At 33.8% G+C, this 8,062-nt stretch overlaps 1 long non-coding RNA gene across 2 annotated transcripts; it reads right to left on the reverse strand.

Annotated features, from left to right (window-relative positions):
- Positions 1-611: 611 nt before the first annotated feature.
- On the reverse strand, positions 612-1,326 carry LOC113381099. 2 transcript variants are annotated; one of them, XR_003367518.1, is made up of 4 exons: positions 1,285-1,326; positions 1,088-1,226; positions 719-986; positions 612-644 (listed from the first exon to the last, which is right to left on the reverse strand). It is a non-coding gene; the product is annotated as an uncharacterized LOC113381099 (long non-coding RNA). The 2 variants fall into 2 exon arrangements; XR_003367517.1 differs by having other exon boundaries at positions 1,088-1,216; positions 1,285-1,323.
- Between the last annotated feature and the right edge of the window lie 6,736 nt (positions 1,327-8,062).

Genomic DNA, 8,062 nt, shown 5'->3' on the forward strand with positions numbered 1-8,062 from the left:
TAAAAGTAAAACACTACAAATTAGTACTAAATCATATTAGTTAAAATTCATGTAGAACCTTAATATACCAATTCTGTATGCAAGATCATCAGGCTCGAAATACTCAACAATTCATGTTCTCTTCAACACTTAATCCATATAATGTGTGATATCCGGTGCATTCTTTGTTTTCCTTCTTGAATGTTTTTAAGTCTTGCCTGTTTCTTTGGTGACAATTTATCTTCTTGATTAGAGCAAATTTCCCTAGTTTGAATTCCATTTTGACATAACCCATAGGGGTTATGAGCACTCTTTCTCTACAATTGAAAAGCAATTAATATCAGTTTTTGCTTAACTGAATAGTTCTGATACTAATGAAATTATAAAGAATATGTATGATACCATATATATTACGCTTATCTACCTATAATATTCATATCATATCACTGAATTGAGGTTATGTGATTTTTGACTGGTCTGTCAGAAATTTCAATAATTATGTGATAAATCAATTATCACAATACATAAACAAAATTTGCATTGCACATGACCTATATACTGAAAATAACTAATTAGTCATTAATATAATAATTTGTAAATTAAAAAAAAAAAAACAGTGCAATTATACTCACCTTTGCTGGTTTCGTATTAAATATGTGAATTTCCTAAAAGTAAAACATTACAAATTAGTACTAAATCATATTAGTTAAAATTCTCTTTGTGTAAAACATTAATATACCTATTCTGTAATACAATATCATCACTTAAGAAATACTCCACAATTCATTTTCTTTTCAACACTTAATCTTAATATGTGTTCTTATTTATCGATATGTGTTCTTATTTTTCTTCTCGCATGTTTTCAAGCCTTGCTTGTTTTTTGTTTGGTGACAAAGGATTAATAATTTCTAATATATTATCTAACTTTGTATTTATCTTCTCTATTGGAGAAGATTTCCCTAGTTTGAAATCCATTTTCGTAGGGGTTATCAGCACTGTAATTTTCTCTACAATTGAAAACCAACTTATATCAGTTTGTGCTTAGCTAAATAGCTCTGATACTAATGGAACTATAAAAAATGAATATGTATAAAACTATATAACTTACTTCTCTTTATTCATATATCACTGAATTGAGGTTATGTTTCTGACTGGTGTGTTAGAAATTTCAATTATTACATGACAAATCAATTATCACAATACATGAACAGACTTTGCATTGAAGGCGGCCTATATACTGCAAATGACTAAACATTATTATAATAATTTATAAATTAAAATATATTTCAGTACAATTAGACTCACCTTGTTTGCCGGTTTCATATTAAATACTTTTCCAGCTGACTGGTTAACTAATTTCTACAACTGATTTCGCACTAAATATAAAAGCAATTAATAAATAACGCTTCAATAAAGGAAATATCTTGCATTTCAAACATACACGATAAAATACTCAATTATGCGTCCACGATGCACTGACCGAGTTAACCTATATTTAATTTGACATTTCGATCATAAAACACTTCACGGCTATGTTCAAAGGCAAATGTATGTGACCGTGCAACGTACCACGCCACGTACCGACAGATATGAACAAAGCAGTATTGTAAACGTTTAAACGCGTCGACGGTGGTTAAAGCTCACAACTATACGTAGCAGCATCGGTTCGTTTACTTAACATCAGTTTCGAAACGAAAGTTACAAAATGTGTTACGTGGTGGTAACTTCTGTGGTTTACTGGGAAGTAAGCTTTATTTAAGACGCGCACGCGTCATCCTGTCCGCCATCTGGAAGACGCCACCGAGCGACGCTTTGAAGCCAAGCGATTGCGAGGTGCAGCAAGGTGTATTACATCAGCTAGAAAGGAAGAACACTTGAGTATCCATAGTTATAGTTTGTTTTCGAATTTTTAGACACCGATTATAGTTTTAAGTATCGTTGCCTTTTTATCACAAACCTGTAGATTAACATATTTTAGAATTACAAACCTTTAAAAACAAAATTTTCAGATAATATTACCAACCTTTAGAACAATTACAAACTTGTAGAGTAATTACAAACCTTTAGAAACAAATTTTTAGATTATATTACCAACCTTTAGAACAATTACGAACCTTTAGAGTAAGTAAATATACTTTTAGATTAACTTACAAACCTTTGGAACAATTTACAAATCTCGAGATTAATTTACAAAACTTTACAAACCTTTAGAATTAATGTAATCTCAATATTATATTTACTCTCATATTATTTATATATAACTACATTCTGTATCTATTCTTTACCCTTTTATATGTGTTTTATATGTTATTGCTGTTAACATGTTACTAATCTAATTTTTGAATATAGGGTCAATGTATAAACGTGACGCTGAAAACTTCTTGCTGCCACGACAAAGTGTAATAAGCAGATCCACCGAGTCGATATTTGAGAGCTACTTATCCTTCCAGTCAACCAACGAAAATTCTGTACTTGATCTAGTAAGTGCCATTTTTATTAATAGTATAGTCGTCTCACCTAAACCCATATCATCTTCCAAATTTTTATCTGCTCCTTCTCTCTGTCTTTCTGATCAAAACTCAAACCTAAACATGCAAGAAACATATGCTCTTACATTGCATAGGGCAATGGATATTATTAAGGTATTTGATGGTTCCGATAACCAGAAATTATCCCCATTTTTAAATTTTCTAACATATATTTTTGAAAGCGTTGACCCTAGGGATTACCCTGCTCTCTTAAAATTCATTTTGTTCACTAAATTAGAAGGGAAAGCTTTTCAAGCAACCCAGTACAAAGAAATAGAGTCTTTTTCTGAATTAAAATCTTGCTTGGTGGAGATATTTTCTGACACCCGAGCTGTAGCCTCACTACAGATCGAATTTAATAAAATTTGCCAGAAACCAAATGAAGATGTGCAGTCTTATTCTCTGCGTTTTCAAGCCGTCTTAAGACAGCTTACAAGCGCCACTATAAAGAAAAAGAATAACCCTGCAGCGAATATTTATTATACAGATCTCCTCCAAGATCAAGCCCTTTATGTATTTCAAGAAGGTTTACACCCCGACCTTAGAATCATTGTAAATTGTAAATCTCCTCTAAACTTGCATGCAGCCATTTCTATAGCCATCGAGGAGGAGATTTCTTTAAAAACTTCAAGAACGAGTCGTTCTGATAAACCATTCAAACCAATTAGCCCTCCTCATCGTCCATCTGATCGTAAACCTATTAAATCTGAGCCCCCTGTTCATTGTAATTACTGTAAAGGCATTGGCCATAAGATACTGTCGTAAAGGGATGTACAATGAACAGCAGCGTTCCAAAATTAACAATGTAGACGTAAAGATTCTTAATGAAGGCCCGTCCTTGTACTTCAACTTTCAAAACACCTAGTGCTTCTGAACCTTCTTCTGAAGCGAGAGAGTTCAAGAATGCACAAATTTCTTGCCTTGTTGACAAACAGAATCTAGCCTTTATAAATTTAGAATCTCTCGATACCACGAAAGATAGGATCAATTTGTTAGTCGACACAGGAGCTGAGATCAGTGTTATTAAGGTTTCTAACTTGAATGATGATATAGACATTATTATTAATAAAGAAGATAAAATTTTAATTACTGGCGTGTCAGGGAACGCCGTAGAAATAATAGGGACAGCCAATATAAGAATTTTGCTGGGTAATAAAATAATAACCCATAAATTTTACATTGTTTTTGATAAATTACCCATCAGGGGTGATGGAATATTGGGGATTGATTTTCTAAAAGCTTATGGGGGTATTATAAATATCATCGATTTAAGTATAAACTTTAAGAACTCTGATCCCATCTCTCTAAATTTTCCAAATTTTGTAACACTAAATTCTAGATCAGAATCGATAGTTAAAGTAAAAACTGGGTCAAATTGCGTAAGTGTCATTGAACGGTCAGAGATAAGTCAAGGCGTCGGAAATACCCTTGTTGCTCATATTAATAATTCTTGTTTTTTGAGTATAATAAATTGTAACGAAAAGGAGATCAAACTTAAAATCCCTACCTTTCAAATTTGTAGATTGCCAGAGAGCAACACAACTTCTTTAGTAAATTGTCTTTCACTAAATAATATTCAAACAACCCAAAATTTTCAGTCAGATAGAATCGAAAAAAATTTGAATGATATTAAAGTAAATCATTTGAATGATGAAGAACGCGAACTTTTATACCAAATTTGTAATGACTTTAATGATATTTTTTATGTAGAGGGCGATAAATTACCTTTTACTTTTTCTGTTCAGCATAGTATAATTACCCCTTCTACAACTTTACCTATAAATGTCAGACCGTATAGATTGCCTAATTCGCACAAAAATGAAGTAAGTAAACAAGTGAAGGACTTATTAGACAACGATATTGTTGAGCCAAGAACGAGTCCTTGGAACGCTCCCTTGCTCCTAGTTAGAAAGAAATCTGAAAATGGTTTAGTTGTAGATTTTAGAAAACTAAACGAAGTCACGATTGGTGATTCCTTTCCTCTTCCAAATGTTGTCGATATATTGGACCAGTTAGGGAACTCTAAATACTTCTCCACTTTAGATTTAGCATCTGGCTTTCATCAGATTCCTATGACGGTAGAAGATAAAGAGAAAACTGCTTTTTCGACGCAGACGGCTCATTATCAATATAAACGGATGTCTTATGGGCTCAAAACTGCTCCAGCTACCTTTCAGCGTTTAATGAACTCCGTTCTTTCTGGTTTGCAAGGGCTAAAATGTTTCGTATATATGGATGACATTGTTATTTATTCAAATACCCTTAATGAACACGATAAGCGTCTTCGCGAAATTCTCGAACGCTTGAGAGACAGTAATTTGAGACTTCACCCAAAAAAATGTATTTTTTTGTGTAAGGAAGTGTCTTACCTTGGACATGTAATCACTTCTGAGGGTATTAAACCCAATCCGTCTAAAATTGCAGCTATAACTAATTTTCCTGTGCCCAAATGTCCTAAAGACATTAAATCGTTTTTGGCTGGCTATTACAGACGATTCATTGAAAATTTTTCAAAAATTGCTAAACCACTCACTGCAAGAAGGATTGCGATTATTAAACCCGTGACTTCTAATACTACCGAAAAAAATTCAAGAGGGTCTTGATTAAAATTACGAGTTGACAAAAATTTAATTTCCGGACACTTTATTTTCTGCCAAATATATTCGAAACCCTCCAATGTTCTAATTCAATTTTGAAAAGTTGATGGTTGTTCTTATAGAAGCATATGCTTTTTAAGACACGTCTAGCTTCCTTCCAAAATACTAAATGATATATGTTAATGATATATTTCAAAAAAGCTCACAGATACATTTTATAAATCAATAGACGGCAATGAAACAAGAATAAATATAATACAAACTATGCGAAAAGTCATCCAACCAACAAATCCACCTCCTACGTAGCCTTAGTCGCCTGCCTCCTCTTAACATCCCAATTATAAACTCTAGCCATATTAACCTCATTAATGCGATGCATGCAAAAAATGCAGGCGCACGCCTTTAGGGGCGCCAAAACGAGATTCGGAAATGAAATTTATAATATATTATTCACATTTTTTTAATATAAAATCTAGAATACTTAATAGATTATAATAAACAATCTAACTTAATGGATACGTAGACACAATAAGCATATTCAGTTTGCAATGTGATATCAGTAGAAACAATTCACTACTCTGCAAATTAGTAAATTATTGTTCTGCTTATATTAGTAAATTATTGTTCTTCAAACGATCTCTACCATCTCAATCAACGCCAGCAGAAAAGCCGCCAGCCAAAAAGCCGCCAACTGCCCAGCCTATATTCGTACACGGAGTAACTGACATAAAACCATTAATACCACACCTTGACTTACATGTACCTAACTTATACAAATCAAAAATTTGTGGAATTAATCAAGTGAAAATCAATACACAAGACGCGCAAACCTACAACAAAGTCGTTGCATTATTAAGGGCCAAGGTTACGCAACTCCATTCATATCAACCAAAACAAGACCGATTTTTTAAAATCGTAATTAAAAATCTGCATTAAAGTATTGATGTAGAAATGTTGAAAGAAGAAATCAACAATCTTGGACACAACGTGCTACGAGTATATAATCTGAAACAATATCTAACTAAACGACCATTAAACATGTTTGTCGTAGAGCTGGCACAAAACAAAAACAATACAGATATTTACAGTGTCGAATATCTGTATAGAACAAAAGTAGTTATTGAAGCGAAACGGCACAATCGTCAAATCCTACAATGTACAAACTGTCAAAATCTAGGACATACCCGTAATTATTGCTCACGTGACTCACGATGCGTAAAATGTAAGAGATCACCACACTAGGGACTGTTCCTGGACTGAAAAAATAAACGAAAATGTCACTTGTGTCTTATGCTCAGGCAATCATCCTGCGACGTATAGGGGATGTGTCAAATATCAAGAGGAAAAACTACGAAGATTTCCACCTTTAAGGAAGAAAACTGTAGCTCGGAACTCACAAGTTATCAATCACTCACTAGTACAGGACAACATAACATTCTCACAAATGACTCAAAATAATGAACAAGCACACATGGAGCACAAAACTGGACAACGCTCAAGCGCACAAGAAAACAGCCTCAACCCAATCAACAATGACTAAGTTCAAAAACAAAATAATAATCAAGCCAATGACATGCAAGAATTAAAAGGTATGTTGAAAACACTACTCGACCAAATGCGCTGAAAATGGAAACTTTGAAAATGTAGCACATCATGCCGGCACTCACAGATGTCCTGTATATATGGAGGCCATAGAAAAAATAATGAACGCAAAAGCATGAAGATTATGCTTAATTTAATCACCTGTTTCCTAAGTAAAAAATAATGGGCACTTCACTTAAAATATGCACGTGGAACGCCAACGGCCTGGCCCAACATGCACAGAACTTAAGCAATTTATTTTATACAATCAAATAGACATCATGTTAATTCCAGAGTCGCACTTTACCAGTAGAAGTTATTTTAATCTTTACAATTACACCACTTATTCATGTAGGCATTCGGACGGCAGAGGTCTCGGGGGTACGGCTATCGGGGTACGGCTATCATAGGTAAAACAAACACTACGAATTAGAATCGTACGAAAAATATTATTTGCAAGAAACAAGCATATGTGTACAACACCAGTGGGCATTCTCACTTCAGAAATTAGTTATTTTGTCGTAAAAAATTTATAATAGTTCCATTACTTTTAATAAGTTACTTATAAGTTAGTGAGCTGAGTGAACCTCGCCTCTGGGTGTAGGTAGAATTTTTGTTAAAATGTGCCCCATCAGAGGGGACATAGTGTCAAACAATGCTGGTGATGCAATCAATGTATCAAATAATTTGAACACAGCGCTAAGTCCAGGTTTATCAGATATAGCCCAAAACCCGCTAACCAGCTCATGCGACGGTATGACTAGTAAAGTAGAACCAGTGGCTAAACTGTCACATATAATTCCGGAAAATGTCATTTTACAACGGAATGAGTCATTGAAGAGCCTTGAGAATCTGATACATGAACCGCACATGATTGTCAAATCAAAGTCAAACATACATAAAGAGGTGAAAATAAAAACAGGCAATATAGCGGCTGCAATTAAAAGATTTATTGATTTAGACAACCAATTGTTAGAGGAAAAAGACGCGAACCACGGAAGATACAGAAGTAATAATAAATGAAGTGCAATGTTGTGAAACAGCCCCTATAGAAAAAAGTGTACGGCAGGACACAAGCAAAGCCACAAGAAACCGAAACTCACAACATATAAGCAATGATCAGGTTAATGAGAAAATGGTTTGCCAAGACGTCAGACAATCATAGAAATATGTAATGAAGAAAAAATCGAGGTAAATGACTGGCATAAAGTTCAGCCGAGAAAACAGAAAAAAAAGGAAGCAAGGGTACATCTGTCAGAACAGGACTCTAACCATAAAATGATAAAAATCATAGAATTTTTCCAAAACCAAGTGCCTTATTGATCTGGCCGACCGAAAAAGTAAATTATTCCGAATATTACGTCGCGTCAAACATGA

The sequence above is a fragment of the Ctenocephalides felis genome, unplaced genomic scaffold, assembly GCF_003426905.1.
Source record: "Ctenocephalides felis isolate EL2017-DRISC unplaced genomic scaffold, ASM342690v1 CF-g0.4_SCAFFOLD_02584, whole genome shotgun sequence".
In the NCBI taxonomy this organism is placed as follows: domain Eukaryota; kingdom Metazoa; phylum Arthropoda; class Insecta; order Siphonaptera; family Pulicidae; genus Ctenocephalides; species Ctenocephalides felis.